This window comes from Cyprinodon tularosa, unplaced genomic scaffold (assembly GCF_016077235.1).
Source record: "Cyprinodon tularosa strain WSP-4 unplaced genomic scaffold, ASM1607723v1 ctg88, whole genome shotgun sequence".
NCBI lineage: Eukaryota > Metazoa > Chordata > Actinopteri > Cyprinodontiformes > Cyprinodontidae > Cyprinodon > Cyprinodon tularosa.
This window is the reverse complement of record NW_024039651.1, coordinates 779,969-798,119: the sequence shown is the minus strand read 5'-3', so window position 1 is coordinate 798,119 and position 18,151 is coordinate 779,969. Positions and strand designations below refer to the sequence as shown.

At 41.2% G+C, this 18,151-nt stretch overlaps 1 protein-coding gene across 5 annotated transcripts in view; it reads left to right on the top strand.

Annotated features, from left to right (window-relative positions):
• Positions 1 to 18,151, top strand: part of arvcfb (ARVCF delta catenin family member b) — a 386,639-nt gene that overhangs the window by 60,060 nt on the left and 308,428 nt on the right. The window lies entirely within an intron of this gene.

Sequence of the window (18,151 nt, the reverse complement as noted above, 5' to 3'; positions counted from 1 at the left end):
ATCCTGGTCCTTAATATTGCCCCTTAGCTGAAGACGTTATTCAGTTCAAATCAATTCAATTTAATTACACCTTATTATGCCCGAAGGGAACTTTGGTTTCCCCAAAGGGAAAACTGAAAAAAGGGAAAATTATACAAAATTATTTTCCTCTTATGACGCTTGCAAAGAAATGTTAATTAATTGGCTCCTGGGACTACATTTATTTATTTTTACACTAGTATTTTAACAATGCTTTTAACATCAAGGTCCTCTTAGTCCAAAGTCTAGTCTTAAGATAGGATCACTGTTGTCATCTAGCTACATCAGAGGTCTGCAACCTGCAGCTCCAAATCTGCAAGAGGCACTTTGGAAAACGCAATATATTAAATGGTGAACTTTTGCCGTGTTTTGGGGTTTAAATATTTTGTTCTGTTCCACTTTAAAAAAACAAACCATTGGCGCCACCCAACCCCCTGTGCTAAAATTGGTCTAGGACTGCCATTGTAGTGTGGCAGTATAGGGTATAGGGCTTTGTTAAGTAGCTGCCTCCATGGTCCCCATCTGTCTTCCTGTTTGTTCCACAGTACTGCCAGCAGATGGGGCCACATCTGTTTATTTTTGCTAATCGCACACAGTGCTGTTATTCTATATAAGCTCAGAAAGGACACCTTTAATATTATGTGGTGAATGTCTGCATTAAAACAAGAAGCAATGGAGGAACCAGTCAAAGCCATCTCAAGACATCCTCCAAAGGGATTTCGTTTTTATCCAGGCAGTCAATCAGTGCCTTTCAATTGTCATGCACCAAAGATTTCTGGTAATCAGCAAGTATGCATATACAGCATAGCGCCTTTTGATGGAGACTTTTTCACAGGATAAAAACTTTACATTTGCTTTGGGAATTCAACATGTGCAAAGCATTGATTAAAATTAAACTGTGTTTAGTTGCATTTTTGCAAACTCATTGTATAGTGTTAGAAAAGTCCCATGCTGCATCTGACCTGGGGCAGTTCGATAGCTTCAGTGGCAGTCTGCCAAAACCTGAGGCAAAACCAGGAAATGTTCCTACCTAAATCCCTCTGAGCATTTTCAAACACTCTCTGCCTCTTTATTCCTCATCACATCTTTAGTCTTTGTTCATTGCTTGTCACAGCTTTACCTGTTCATGCATTGTTTTTAGAAATGTTTGATTTTGTCATTTCAGCCTCAAGTTGCTGTTAAAATTAGATTGAGTGTGTGCAGCTGAAAGCCACAGCAAAAAGGGGAAGGCAAGCGATGTGTCATTTGCAATGAAATACGTCCCACTCCAACCCCCCCCCCCCCCCCCCCCACCCCCCCACCCCCCCACCCGAAAAATGTAACCTAGAATTTTAAGGTTTATATTCTGTAGGTAAAGACATCTCATGGAGGTAATTTTTTTCCTTGCCATTTTGCTAGCTGTCAGTTTGTCTCTTTGTACAACCTTCTTTTGAGGATAACATCTTGCTTTTACCAAGAAAATTTACAGAATATAGCGACCATATTATATGCACAATCTGTCCTTGAATTTAAGTCAGGGAATTAGTTAGATTTTGTTGCTGGTAAAGTATTTTTATACAATTATTTGGCCTTATTTTGTCAATTATTATCATACTGAGGCAATAAAATAAAGAAATGCTCTGTTTGTTGACAAATGCAACCAAATACAAAAGAAAGATAAAACCAGAAAAGCACTCAGAGAGCGCAGACCTCCGCCAAGCAGAAAATTTTGCTCCAAACTGAGGCGACGGTAGCAAATTTTGGCGAGTTTGGTGACATTTGATCACCGCCTCGCCTGCAAAGAAATTTGAAAAAATCTGAACTTTTGTTTACATTTGCATCATGAAATCCAGTAGGGGTTTAGATATGGCTGTGAGCTATAGTGAAGGAGAGCAGATGAGACAAGCTTTTTTAATTTAAAATGGAACCCCATTGCTCCATTTTTGTCCTCCTCATCATCATCACCTCTTGTGATTTCTGGAAAAGTTTAACATCACTCTCTGGAGTTTTGGGTGGACAGAGCTAGAACTACAGCACCTTACCCAGAATGCATAGTAGCATTAACCTCTTACACCCTAAGGGGGTATAAATAAATTTCTGCCTGACAAAAACACACAAAAGTAAATCACTTATAGCCTCACAGCTATTAGATTTAAGAAGAAACTTTTGGTACGTCTGTAAAGGTAAGATGTCATAGAATGGTTTTCTGGTGTCAGCACCATTGTAGCTTTGACCCTGCCTGAAATATTAGGGACAAAATACAAAATATTTTGCATTTTTTGAACCTCGCCAAAATTTTCTTTGAAATAAACATTGCAAAACACTACCAAAATATTATTTATAGCACAAAAAAGTAGTACAGACTTTTAAATCTAAATGTTGTGTAAAAATATACCAAATTTGGTATCAATCAGATGAATCATATTTATTTTAGAATGGTATTAGTGAGAAATTTCTTAGGCGGAGAGGCCATTTTGGCACATTTATCCAAAAATGTCACCAAACTGTGCCAAATGTGTTTTTTACATCAATACTCGGGGTTTGTTAAAATTACGAGGTCACGTAGCAGCTGGACCCACCGGTGGGTCCGTAGGGTTCTAGGGGTTAATCAGACTTGACAGTATTTTATCAACATTTATTAGAACTAAAAAGCTTACAGTAATTTCTACTGGGACATATTTACATTAAAAACAAATATTTTTCAAATTACTTCAATTGTTACAACTTATTGTGGATCCCTGTAACAGATTAAATAATTCTGAGCAAGAAGTTAATAGGTCAGCCTCTGTTATGCAATTCATTTTTTATTCTTTTTATGCACACAAACCTGTAGTTGCTCCGAAGTAAAGGCTAAATAAAGGGCCTTAATTACATTTGTTTTATGCTGGTTATTTGTCATGATGCTTTTAAGAGATCTGACCCACATGCAGAAAACCACTCAGAGAACCAGGGGAAAGTTTAACAGGTTCATTGAGGTTAACCACAGGGAGTGGAATCTGGAACTTAGAGAGCTGGTGAACTGGAACTAAAAGTGAGAAGGGGAGTCACAGCGATTAGTTCAGGGGCCAGTGGAAACGGGACTCACGTTGGAGGGGGTTTCTTTCTTTTCCTTGAATCCAGAAGAAGTGGGTTTATCCAAAGGAAGGGGAACTCGTTGGAGGGCGGACAGGTTGGTTTTGGTTGGACCCTGAGGAGCATTTGAGCGGACTGCCACTTGGATTTCCGTGGGAACTTGAACAGGTCGTGTGGAGGTTTTTCCCCTGCTCAGTGAGAACACAAACGATCCTTCCAGGGGGAGAAGACCAAACATCCAGTTTGCAGGAAGGCTTCCTGCCGAAAGGCAAAGACAAAAAAGCAACGTTAAACTCAGTGAAACAAAGGCTCAGGTTAGACTTAGCTAATCTCAGCTTGGCCAGAGTACCCAAAACTGGCAAACACTCTGGCGTTGAGGAAGTGACAGTCAACTGCTCAAATACTCCTCAGTGATGAACCAATGTGCCGCAGGTGTGCAGGAGGACCAACGAGGACAGAGCACCAGCTGGTGGTGGAGGGAGAGACAAACACAAAAACAACCCACACAAAATGGATTCCTAACATTATTAAAGTTTTTTAAATAATATTACTAGAGATTTTTAGAGAAAAATAAAAAAATATTACTTCTTGAGGATTCGGAATAAATGTATTTTTATGTCAAATGATCATTTTACAATAAACAGTGACATTATTTAAAGGCTATTCCCACATCTTCAGCAGTCCCTGTAGGTCTGAGAGATGCTCTTAGTGTGGGGGTCTTAATGATGAGCCTCATTATTCATGGAAGAGCCACATATTTTAGGAAATGGTGTAATAGTAAAAGAGCTTTCTGCGCCCTTTAATGGCTGACACTAAAGAAATGCCACAAAGGTTGCTGACAGCCCAAACCTTCATAGCCACCTTTAAGTAACCTGAGGAAGTTTTCATCTTTTTTTCTTTTTGACATCCTTAAACTACACACACAGTCACTCTTCTCTTTGTTATTGTGCTATGCAGCTCCCTCCCGGTGCTCTGCCACAAAGACCAAGGAAAATGCAACTTAAAAAATAGTATTTCATTTTAGAAGCTACTTTTGGCAATTTTCATACCTGCTGCAGCACAGCTGATATGATTTGGTACAATGTGTTTTCGTTTACCTTTATATGAGGGTTTGGCCAATGCTTGCCGCTTCAGCTATAGAAGCCTCTGAGCTGAATACAAATATATGTGGCGCTGCTGCTTCTGCATGGGTGTTTACCACCCTTGGATGGTCTCCAGGCTCAGATGTATATGTGTACAGGGTTGCACTGATGCCAGAAAGGTCTGTATAAGCAGTTTTGTAACTTTGAGAAGTTTACAAAGCAAGAAGAAGAAGCAAAGTAGGGCAGAGCTGGTTCTTTTTTTAGTTCTTGTCAGTTATTTTGTTTGTAAATTATGATTGATCACTGTGAAACATCCATACCCTTTACAGAATCATAGATGGATGAACAGCTTTCCTTTCATCTTTCAGAGGTTTCATTCAGCAAGTGTGCTTGAGCTTATGATCCCTTTTCATGGTTTTCAAGGAGAGAACAGAATGAATGATTCTGTGAGTTGGGTTTTTAATACTACTACTACTAATAATAATAACAATAATAATATTATTAATAATAATACATTTAATTTATACTGCACTTTCCATTTCCTCAAAGTACTAGAGAAAAAAAGGGAAAAGCATGAAAAAAATGTTTTTAGAAGAGAGAAAAACATCTAAAGGGGACCAAAAGCTTTGCTAAAAAGACATTTTTTACTGCCTTTTTTGAAACACTCAGTAGATTGAGGTGCCCTCAAGGTGTCATGACATTCCACAGATGTGGGGCAGCAGCACAATATGCTCTATCTCCCGTTGTTCTGACTCTGGTTCTGGGAATCTGAAGAAGGTTTGAATTAGTGGAGTGAAGGGAGCAGGTTTTGAAGAACCAAAGCAGACACAAAGCATCATACCACCATCACCATGTTTGACTGTTGCTGTAAGGGTACATATTTTCAAGCCACTCTTTCAAAAAGTTCCACATTTTGCTTGCCAATCAGAGGCAGCTTTTTAATAAAATGTCTGGTTTAAGGAACCAATAATTCAGCTAACATTTTGTTCAAGTGCTTTATTTGTGGCAGAGAAGAGGAACATGGTTGATCCACAGATTATCCTGACCTGACACTTGTGCAAGACAGTTATTGGGTCATGTCCTGGTTCTGGTAAATCATGTGCTCACTGGCGCACACTACAGATGAATTGTCTAGATCAGAACACAGTTCACACTAGGGCTGCAACTGACGATTATTTTGCAAATCTAATTATCTGTCGATATTTTTTTTCAATTAATCGATTAATAATCGGACAGCCAAAGATTCCTTGAAGAAGTCTTTTTATGAAAGGAAACCAGGTGAAACTCAAACTTTTCCATTTGAGGAGATCTGGATAGAGCACATTGAGAGACAAAAAGTTTTTTTTAAATGCAAAATGTTTACATTTTTGTTACAGTCTCTATACTCCAGTTAACAATTATTCAATCGATAAATTAGTTGACGATTATTTAAATAACCGATTAATTATGATTAATCCGATTCATTATTTCAGCCCTAGTTCAAACAGTACTCTACTCGCTGCTATCCTGCTATCCCTGGCTGCTATCCCAAGGAGTGCCTGATAAATTCAGATAAAATCAAACTTCAATTGTTGTTTTAAAAACAACACAAGTTTATATGGTGATATTGTAAAAAAAAAAAAAAGTATGTTGCAGCGCTGTTTAAAATACAAAACACCAGCGAGAACCTTTACCAATGTAGTAATCTGCAGTAGTTTCTCTGCTCTCTGCAGGTTGAAGGTCAAAGTTTACATCATATGGGCAACTCGGGTATCATAAGATTGTTCCAGCTTTCCAGTGGAAATTAGAACGTGAGTGGGTGTTCATGGTATTTACCATAATTACGATATCATCTGAAGGCAGCATCAGTCCTGGCAATACCATTTTTTCTTCCTTTCTTTCACCCAGTAAGGACACACATCCCTGTTTTTGTGTTCCAGAACCACTAGAGTCACCAGAGCTAAGCTGGAAAACTTCAACACCAGCTCAATAACCTTCAAATAAATCTTTTAAAAACGTCATCCTTTGTCAGTTTGGTCCAGGCTCCTTACTATCTTGGTCCGGGCAAATTTCCAAAACATCCAAAGTTTGGTTTCTACAAACTGAAACATTACATTAATGATGTGTGGGGGATATCTATTTCATTTAGCTGTCTTAAAACTTGAAATACTTTTTACTTCTTTCAGTAATTCAATAGATTCACTTTAACCGTGTTTTATAAACAAGCTTATCTTACGCTGTTTGAATCATAAAAACTGCCTTAAGTGAGGTAATTGAAGTCAGAAGTGCTTCTGACGTCGTTCAGGGTTCTGTTCCCCTCGTTATGCTCAAATCAGATTTTATTTGAGCCACTTTAGAGGATTTGATGCAACTTTGACATCACTTTCCATTAGCCTCAGTTAGAAGTTTTCCTCAGCGTTACTGGGAAGTGATAGGAAGACAGACAGCAGCACTCAGTGGAGGGACAGCAAGATGTTTAATCACATCAATATATGGAGCGGATCCTCTATTTAGGAAAGATTGAAAAGCTGCTATAGGAGCCTTTTGGATGATGAGAGAAGTTTGTTTGAAATCCTGGAGAAAGGATTTTTGTTGCTGAATAGACCACTCTGCATTTTCAATGGGCCACTTGCCTTAGAAATAGAGAGGATTGGTGCTGGCAAATCATTCAAAGTTATCCTCAACATCCTTGAGTTCTGAATGAACTTGGTTTCTGAAGTTGTTGACATCTTTAGCCCTCCAATCTTGGCTGATTGTCTGCAACAAATTAGACCTCTATGGTGAGCTAGCAGCCATAGCTCAGTAAAATGCCAGAATAAATTCAGTTGCTTTTTATTAGTATGTTTCCCTTTAAGCTGCCACTGACACAATAAATGGCTTTCTTAGGACACTGAAAACTATAGACCCAACTATGGGCCAAAGCCTGCTGTGTGTGATGACATTATCATTGTTTTCTCACACAGGTCAGTGAAGGCAAATGGTTATCAACAGGAGTAAGATAAAGGTGACATGACCTCACACAAAAGTTATTTGAACCTGCGATGGGAAGGGAGCCTTTCTAACTTTCTAGGTACCACTCATAACCCACTGTAGTCATTTTTATTAGACTGTTTATCTATTATCAAATAATGGCTGTCATTGCTGGAATTCCCTCCTTAGATGGAATGGTTTCAGTTAGATCATTTAGATCAGGAAATACTCTGCTGCTTTTCAAGACCAGTTCACCTTTTTTATTTACATGATTGAGGTCAGATTTATTAAATAAAGTAAGAATGTGGTGGAACTTGAGGAGATCAGATGGATCTGGGTAGCAATGTTTTTCTGGAATCAACTAATCTATAATTAAATTATTTTTTTTTGTTTGTACTAATGAATGGTACTTTTGATTTTAAACCATTAGATCTTATTACACAAACAGCAAAAAATGATCTTAATAGTTGACACATATTTGTACGGAGCACACCTCTGCTGCAAGATAAAACCTAATCTATTGAACTTGGACATGGTTTTTTATACATGCATGAACATGAAGAAAGAGACATTATTTTGTGTTATTTACTGTTGAAATGTTTTTTGCACCGTTTCAGTGCCACAAACGAGCAGTATGGGTAGGGTTGTATTAATATTTAATGTAATTTAATGTATTTATTCATCGCAGGGACAGTGCATATTAATAAACATGTCTGTCAATATGCCCGAGTTAGCCAGAAGGCTTTTCTCCACCTGCTGTGCTTATAGACAGAGGCTAAAAGTCACCCTAAAAGACTAGCAGTAAAATTACATTTTCACATCACATCATGACAATAGATTCATTCAGCTGAAAGGAGAATTTAAAAAAACACAAAAGATCAAAAAATCATTAGAAAAAAGACATGAACTTGTACACAAACATAAAGCAAGATGGCAGCAAAAGAGGCTGTTGTTGTCAGTTAGTGATGACAGCTCTTATTTCTTTAACTGAATCTTAGCTGTGATGTATGTGTTGAGGTTTAGGATGAATGTGAGGGTGAGAATCCCATCAGCTGCTGCTCGAACCGTAAAGGCAGTTTGTCTGAATCCACTTTTCCTAAAGTGTATTCAGATAAACTTTTTCCTAAGGATAAAATCTCCCCCCACTGCTCCTCTGGTTCCGCTGTGATCGGATGTTTGGATTGAGACAGACTGGTGAAGGGGAGCGGGAAGATAAACCATTAATTATTTCATAGATAAGACATACCGGTATATTTGAATATTACATAATATTATCTAAAGCTCAGTAATCTGTGTTTTTGCCATACTGGACAGTGATGACAAATGATTGGTTTCTTATCCAGCATTTCAAGTTTGTTTATCGAGAGTCTGCAGATGTTATGGAGTTGTAGCATTTACATTATTGCAGCCTAAGTGAAAATCTGTCGAAAATTACTGAGGTTATATTTATCTGTATTGCAGACCTGTTTTGTTTTTGATTAGAATGACAACCTAGAATCAAAGACAACTCCTAAATATATGTATTCAGATACAGTTTGTATTCTTTGTCCTAAAAGAAAAACATCTGGCTCGGCACTAGAATTACTAATTGATGCAGTGAAAAACTTTGTAGCTGTTTTTAATGTGTTTGGCTGCAGTTAAAAAGTATTCAACGATATAATTGCTGTCCTCGAGTTTCTACAACCCCACCTAAGCGGGGCGTTCAATAAGTAATGCCCCTGACCCACTTCCAGTTGTTTGATCTAGCTGAAATTTTGCATGTGCAATTATTTATAATTCTATAGATTAAGTAGCAAATTACAGCTCTGAAGTAATAGTGGTTTCTGATGTACAGGTGTTTGAACTGAGTCAAGTCTGAAATGGATCCTGATGAGTGTCGGGCAGAGATTAATTATACATTATTTATTGAACGCCCCTTGTACCTTTTGTTTAATGCTGTGTTTTGCAACTATCATTTCGGATATTGCTGGCGTTATATGGAGTGAAATTGTGTTCCATTATTGTTGCAAGCAAATGCTAATGGAAATTTGAAAAAAAAAAAAAAAAATGCATCCAGAAATGCAACTATAAAACATTTTTTAATAAAAGAAAGTTATGAGAGTTTTATTATATATATATTATATTTGATTTCAATTGTGTCAGGATTTGGTTAAAAGGTTTAGATTGGACCCAAACGCAGAAGCTGGGAGGCAGAGGTGAATTCTTGGAGGGTTTATTACAAGATCAGGCAACAAAAACAGGTATCCAAAAATCCAACTTAAAAGATGTTAAACAAAAACAGGAATCCAAAAATCCAACATAAAAATCAAACACTAACCAGAACCATGGAGACATCAGGTAAAAACCGACAAGGAGCCAGGGTGAGGAAAGGTAAGACGAGGAACCAGCAAAGAGGGACTGCAGAGGGAGTGTATTTATGGCTGACTGAACAAAGGTAGAGCTAATGAGCTGATAGGGAGCAGGTGTGATTAGAGCTGATGAGGAAGCCAAGGGAAAAGAACACAAGGAGGTAGCAGAGGACAGACAGAAAAACCTAAGCAACTTAAATGAATCCAGACACACCAAAAAAAGCTAGAAAACAATGAAAAACCTGGTTAAACTTGAAACAGAAAACTTAAAGAAAAACAACAGAACCAAGATCATTACAGAGCCCCCCACTTAAGGGCGGATTCCAGACGCCCCTTTAACGTCCAAAAAACAAAAAACAACCCAGGGTGGGCGGAGGGGGAACCAGGAAGGAGGGCAAGAAGCCAAAAACAGTCCAAGAAACAAAACGCAACCCATCCAGAGTGGGCGAGGACAATCGAAAGTCTCTGAAAGGCCGGCCGCAGGGCCGGAGACGAGGCAGAGTCTCTGGAGGGCGGCCGCGGGGCCGGAGGCGAGGCAGAGTCTCTGGAGGGCGGCCGCGGGGCCGGAGGCGAGGCAGAGTCCTTGGTGACCGGCCACGGGACCGGGGGCACGGCAGACGTTCAGGTGGCCGGCCGTGGGTCAGGCGACGAAGGGGGACCACTGGAGGACGACATCTCCATTTCAGTAGCTTAGCAACAGTCTTAGAGGGGAACGTGGACTGCGGCCCTGGAACCGGAGCAGGAGGGATCGCCGACTGCGGCCCTGGAACCGGAGCAGGAGGGATCGCCGACTGTGGCCCTGGAACCGGAGCAGGAGGGATCGCCGACTGCGGCTCTGGAACCGGAGCAGGAGGGATCGCCGACTGCGGCTCTGGAACCGGAGCAGGAGGGATCGCCGACTGCGGCTCAGGAACAGCCTCAGAGGTGGCCGCCGACTGCGGCTCAGGAACAGCCTCAGAGGTTGCCGCCGACTGCGGCTCAGCAACAGGAACAGAGGTGGCCGCCGACTGCGGCTCAGGAACAGGAACAGAGGTGGCTGCCGACTGCGGCTCAGGAACAGGAACAGAGGTGGCCGCCGACTGCGGCTCAGGAACAGGAACAGAGGTGGCTGCCGACTGCGGCTCAGGAACAGGAACAGAGGTGGCTGCCGACTGCGGCTCAGGAACAGGAACAGAGGTGGCCGCCGACTGCGGCTCAGGAACAGGAACAGAGGTGGCCGCCGACTGCGGCTCAGGAACAGGAACAGAGGTGGCCGCCGACTGCGGCCCCGGGTCAGGAGCAGAGGGGCCCGCCGACTGCGGCCCCGGGTCAGGAGCAGAGGGGCCCGCCGACTGCGGCCCCGGGTCAGGAGCAGAGGGGCCCGCCGACTGCGGCCCCGGGTCAGGAGCAGAGGGGCCCGCCGACTGCGGCCCCGGGTCAGGAGCAGAGGGGCCCGCCGACTGCGGCCCCGGGTCAGGAGCAGGGGAGCCCGCCGACTGCGGCCCCGGGTCAGGAGCAGGGGAGCCCGCCGATTGCCGCTCCACCTCAGGAACAGGGGAGCCCGCCGATTGCCGCTCCACCTCAGGAACAGGGGAGCCCGCCGATTGCCGCTCCACCTCAGGAACAGGGGAGCCCGCCGATTGCCGCTCCACCTCAGGAACAGGGGAGCCCGCCGATTGCCGCTCCACCTCAGGAACAGGGGAGCCCGCCGATTGCGGCTCACCCTCAGGAACAGGGGAGCCCGCCGATTGCGGCTCACCCTCAGGAACAGGGGAGCCCGCCGATTGCGGCTCACCCTCAGGAACAGGGGAGACCAACGACTGTGGCTCCACATCCAGCATGGGGGAAACCACCCATGGCCGCAAAGGTTCAGTCTCTGAAGTGGCTTGAAGTGCCCGCAGAGGGCTCTGGGCGGCTTGGGGCGCCTGCAGAGAGGTCCTAGGAGGCGTAAAGCCACATACCTCGAATTCAGACACCTCCTTTAAGTTCTGCTCAGGGGTCTTTGGACGGCACAGAGCTAACTCAGGGGTCTCTAAACGGTACAGAGCTGACTCAGGGGTTTCTAAAAGGCACAGAGCTGACTCAAGACGGCTCAGGGCTGGCTCAGGGGTCTCAGGCGCTAGGCTAAACGGCCCGCTAATGGGCTCAGGAGTCTCTGGCGCTAGGCTAAACGGCCCGCTAATGGGCTCAGGAGTCTCTGGCGCTAGGCTTAACGGCCCGCTAATGGGCTCAGGAGTCTCTGGCGCTAGGCTAAACGGCCCGCTAATGGGCTCAGGAGTCTCTGGCGCTAGGCTTAACGGCCCGCTAATGGGCTCAGGAGTCTCTGGCGCTAGGCTAAACGGCCCGCTAATGGGCTCAGGAGTCTCTGGCGCTAGGCTAAACGGCCCGCTAATGGGCTCAGGAGTCTCTGGCGCTAGGCTAAACGGCCCGCTAATGGGCTCAGGAGTCTCTGGCGCTAGGCTAAACGGCCCGCTAATGGGCTCAGGAGTCTCTGGAGCTGGGGAAACTGGCCCTCTACTGGGCTCTGGAGCTGGGGAAACTGGCCCTCTACTGGGCTCTGGAGCTGGGGAAACTGGCCCTCTATTGGGCTCTGGAGCTGGGGAAACTGGCCCTCTACTGGGCTCTGGAGCTGGGGAAACTGGCCCTCCACTGGGCTCTGGAGCTGGGGAAACTGGGGAAACTGAACCTTATGAACTTTTCACCTTTGCAGTCGGCATTTTAAACCTAAACATATAAATATAAAAGGAGCTTGTGTAAGAAGAATATAACTTTTCTTTTCAACAAATCCAGCAGTCAAACTGTAATTAGGATGAGAATAAAAGAAAAAATTAATAATTCATGTCTTAAAATCCCTCTGGAGACAGAGGTCAAAAGGTTAAATAATATAAAAGCTTTCATAATTTGACAACTGGATCTGAAGTCTACAGAGAATCCTTCTGCTACAGAAAAAGGTAAAAAGGACAGTCAATTGAAGTAGTTTTATTAATGCATCGAGTGAAATGCTTTTTTTAAGAACAAATAAACTCATCTGCAGAGTTATTTAGTAATTAAGTTAAACAAACTGCTGTAGTACTACTAAAGGATTGAATGTTTAGCGTTATGTTGTAGGTGTCTTAATTTTGCTTGACCTCCTCCATCAGTGCGTAATTGATGCCTCTGATAAACCATGTTAGGTCAGTGTTCACTAAAACTTTTCGATAATGGCTCAATTCTACATGAAATGCAATGATTTTAATATATTTACTTTAGATTGTAGATGCAAGTTTAAAAGGATCAGCTGGGTAAAAAAAAAGATCCAAAAGCTCCAAGTCTAATTTTCTGTCCTCCCTACCTGGTGTAGATACAGTGTAACAACTCCCAGCCAGTATGTGGCGGACTGGAGCTCACCTGCTCCTGTTCCAATCCTCATTTGTACCTTTTGCCAGTCGGTTGCTAACATTAGCAAACATTTAACTTATTTGTCCAGCAGGAAAGTGGAAACCTCTGCCTGACTTCTGAGCACCTTTGCTTCTTCAAGTCGGCATGAAAACCAAAAGTTTGACAGATGTTCACCCTCGTTATGCCTCATATTAAATTTGCTTGACTCTGAGTAACGTCAAGAAGAAGCCATGTTTTAGCACCATCAACCTAATCAACTGCTCCATCAACCTCAATCTAATTCTTTTCTGTTGGTGTAACCAAAAATAAATATTTATATAGTTTGCACCCTTTAAAGTTTATAAAAAAAATTAATTGTACTCTATCCTCAGCGATTAGTCTATAGATGCTTTGCTTATGTTATTAGTTTCAGCTAGAAAGAAAATAGCGCCATCTTAAGAGGGGGGATATCCTTTCCAAGTAGCCGATCACAGGCAGTTTGCTTTCTCAGGCTGGTTCAACCCTCAAACTGATAAAATTTGACACGAAATAGGTCCACACTGATTTAAAATACTCTTATCAGTCTGTTCCTGTTTGGCTGTGACGTCATCCTGGAAAGAAACATCAGCTGCGCTGCTTCTATAAACACCCTTGTTTATAGATGTTGGAGATCGGCCTGTTTTACAGTGTGGTCCTGTTTCTCTGACCGTGACTGAGCGGATGTGCTCTCTTCGTCCTCTGGCATGGGAGCTGCCTTGGAGCTCGTCTGCCTTGCTGTGTGTTTCCTGGACGGGGCCGCCTTTTACAGCTGCTTTTTGTATCTCTGCTTCTGTCTCCTTGAACCCCAGTCGGCCTCGGCAGATGGCCGCTCACACTGAGCCTGGTTCTGCTGGAGGTTTCTTCCTGTTAAAAGGGAGTTTTTCCTCTCCACTGTCGCTACAAGCATGCTTAGTGTGGGGGATTGTATTTGAGTCAATGAGTCAATGCAATCAACTGGTTTTCCTTAGATAGAAAACTTTGTATCAATTTGACTGTATGATCTGGTGGAACTGTAAAGTGCCTTGAGATGACATGTGTTGTGAATTTGGCGCTATATAAATAAACTGAATTGAATTGAATTGAATTATCACTATTTATCTCAGACACGAGTTGTTAATATCTAGACCAGGGATGTCAAAGTCAAATACACTGAGGGCCAAAAAAGCTAATTTGCTACAAGCCGAGGGCCAGACTGGTTAAATGTTTATTAAAACATACTGAAATGAACATAGCCCATTGAACCAGGACCTAACACATTGTTTTAAAAAAAATTAATATCAATATTATTAATACACTTTTATTATATTAATAAACTTATTAAGATAAATGCATAAATGAAAACACATGCATTATAAACTGAAAATGCATTGCTGTGCTGCTCTATGATCCTACCTGTGGGCCTTGACTTTGACATAAGTGACATAGAGGTTTTAATAAAGTTTTAGGGGGAAATGTTTTTTAAATCAGTGATGTGGCTTTTACTTTTATTTGCCAGATTTTATATAAACTTATGATTTGCAAACCTTTATTTATATGAACTCAGGTTGTCTTTGATAGAAATAGAAAATCAGTTTAGTGTCCCACGAGTGGGTATATTTTGGTGTTACAGCAGCAGCAAAAGTTTATTGCAAAAGTGGTCACACAATGTGGACCTTAGAAAAGTGTTGATACAATATAAATACTGTGTATCTGGAGAATAAGTAATCAATAAACAGCTATGGACCTTAGGGCTGGGTATTTTCGCCAAAGTCCTGAATCTATTCGAGTTTGATTCATACAGTTCTAAATCGATTAATTTCGATTCAATCTGTTTTTACAATAATGAAAGTGGTTCAACTGTGTTTCAAAATACTTATGTATTTAATTTTTTCCTGTCATATTAAATACAAAGTGCAAACTTGTAAATGAGACAGTTTAAAGTTGAGATGTGAACAAAACTGTCTCAAAAATTCAAACTTATTTTTAAAAAGTGAAAAAGTGAAGCCTCACCCGAGCATGCAGAAGTGATACAGCGGGGACACAGGAGACATGCATGAGCTGCATTATCTTCACTGCACAAACCATTTGTGCAGCGTTGTCTGTAACAACTACAGGGTGTTTGCTGGTCAGCCCCCATTTGTTAAAGGAAAATTCCAGTTTTTAACACTTTTAGCCCATTTTCTGTAGTGTCCAGGATGAAATCGAATGATCGACACCAAAATTTTGACGATTGGTCCTGTCTCTGCTATTTGGCTCATGCAGAATCCCCCCCTGGCTGCTTCAGAATGGCTTCCATAGTGCATGTCCGATAATGTCCTTAAAACAACCTTAAACGTTCTTTTTTAAAAATATGCTACTCACTTGGTCGTCAGCGCTGTTCAATGACGTTCCAAAAAAAGTTTTGTGAAGAAAAACCGTTCCTGTCTTGTTTTATTTAGCATTTTGTAAATCCCAGAACAATTTTTTCCGATACATCACAACCGCTTATAAACTTCCGCTTCCCGTTCCAATCTGAAGCGTTGCACACTCCAGACCACTAGTTGGCGACGGTATCCTCTACCGTCAAACTCAAAGTCCAATATGTCCTCCTCAAGAATCCACCTTTCGTATTCCATTTTCAGAGTTTTTTAAAGTGTTTAACAGAGACGTTAGCACCTCGACGTCGCAGTACACAGAGTGGAGCAGAAACACTTGGGCCTTGCGAAAAGACTACAACTAAGCGTAAACAGGCCCCATTTCCGTTTCCGGTGGCGGAGGGATATTGACTATTCCAACAGAACTCAATGGTCAATTTTGGTGTCGATCATTCGATTTCACCCTGGACACTACAGAAAATGGGCTAAAAGTGTTAAAAACCGGAATTTTCCTTTAATGTCTTCAGTCAACCGATTTGCTATATTTGCAGCTGTCTGGCTTGACGTAATCTTAAGTGCATCTTTCCTGCTCATTTGAATGTGAACGTCATGCGTGTCACTGTAAAACTGATCAATTTCATTCCCTAGAGATCGATCCAAAATCCCCCCAAAAAAATCGATTAAATCGATTTTTTTACCTAGCCTTTATGGACATTGTTACAGTAATGGATGACCTGAAACCAGGGGAGAAGATCAGGTGCACTGCGTAGATCCACATTATTAGAATAGAATACAGAAAAAGACCTGATCATTCTTTAAAATACTAGAACTTTAAGACAATCTGCTTTAAATCTTGGAATGGATCTCTGTGCTACTTTTCTCATGTAAAACCCCATCCAGGGCAGATTTATATTCAGATTTTTTTTCTTACTAGTCAGAAGGATTTTCCTGACAAGTAGTTTCTATAAGCTTAAAGAAAATGTAACTTTTGAATTTATTGTTTTTCCACAAACCTGCTGTTAAGTTTAGTAGAGGTGTTTCAAGATTATTTAAGAATTCACATGTTCTAATGTGATTTTATTCAGTGTTAAAACAGGGAAACCAAAATGTGGGAGCTGTTTTCTAAGCTGGAAGGGTTTAGAAAGGTTCCCTTCACAGGGAAAACGGATGAACATCCACACCCAGCCAGGTTTCTGTTCCAGCAGGTCTGACTTTAACTCTAGCTTTGTGGGTTTTGTTAAAATAAGGTGTAGCTTTTCTCTTTGATCAGAGGGGCGTCCTAGGATCTTTCTGCTTGGCTGCTTTTCAGTTGCCCATCGGACTGTGAATGAGGCTAGGGAGTAGAGCAAATACTTCACCCCCTGACCCCAAAAATAACAATATCACAGACTGGCGACCCCATAAAGAACATAATTGCCTCACTTTATAGTTATCTACACCTAAAGAAACTGCATTCAATTTTAACTGAATTGATTTATTCTTTTAAATTACCATTAATTTATTATTTTTGTATATGTATGCTGGTGAAGATTCACAGTCATTTTTTAAAAACGTTTTTGTAATGTTTGTGTAATTATTTAATGGGCCATTTATGCTGTAAATCTTAAACTAAAATAAAAAACTGTCTAACTTAAATTTACAATATATTATTTAATTGATTATTTTTATGCATGTAATGGGAAAATGATGAATAATTTTCATAATTTTCACATTTAATTATTCAATTCATTGTTAAATGTAATTTTGATTTATTAATTGAACATTTAAATATTAAATTGGGCAGTTTACAATTTAATGGTACCCTTTGGATGTTTGAATCATGTATTAGATAAATAAATAAATGTTACATATACCATAGCTGTATCATAGTACATTTATTCATTTTATTGGGCATTGACATTTATGCATTTTATTATATATTTTGCCCTCCACACTTGAGGGATCGCATCACAATGACCCCGGCTGTCTGCCACTTTGGGAACCCCTGAAGTAGAGGATGTATGTGAGGATGTGGGTCTGACTCCTGGGTATGGAGGAGCAGGTGGGGCTGGAAAACACCTCAGATACCCATTCACATTGTAGGGGGAGGGATGGGAGGTCGCTGAGCTGCTGATCGGAGGAGCAAATAGCTTTTTAATTGATCATAGTCTCTTTAAAAGCCTCTCTGAGCAGCTGTTTTCTCACTTCTCTGTCTCTTTAGAGGCTGTGTATGAGAGATCAGCTAATAGAAGAGTTTTTATAGACCTAAATTCAGTCATAAAGTCACAGTTCCTACACTTAACTCAAAGCTTTTGTGTTGATGAGGGATTCTCATTACAACTCCAGCCTTGGAAACTTCCCCTAATTCTAACAGCTTTGTTTCCTAAAAAGCTTAGGGAATCTTGAGCTTCCCAAACTTTTCCTTAATCAACAAAAGAGACAAAACCCATCCAGATTACACAGCGTAGGATTACTGAACTCCAGCTTCTCATATCTGTTTTATCTCAAGAACCCAACCTCTAAAACAACATGAAATATTAACCAGCCTAATGCTAAAGGAGGCTGCTAGATGCTGCATTCATTTTTTAATAATGTGCCTCTTGGGACATTTGAAAGTAGGTTTGTTTTGTTTGACAGTGTAGACATGCAGATATAACCAAGCAGCTAAGCTTAATAATAATAATGACTAAAACTGATGTTCAAAAGCTAGATTAAATATTCCTAAATGTTTTGAATAAAATTCTGATCCTTCACACACAATCCACTCAGGAACTGCAGGGTTTGACCAGTTTGGGTGCACATGTCGTGAAAAATCGGTTTGTGTTTATGTTCCACTGGCAAAAATCCTCATCTTTTCTCTCGCTGGTCTACTTGCTCTGCTAACTGTTTAAACAGATGTGTGCACTGCAAAAAATATAAATCTCAATAAGTTATTTTTTCTTAAAATAAGTGTGTTTTTTCTTGATTTGAGGAGGTAAGTAAGACACTTTGCCAATGGAACAAGACAATTTCCTTT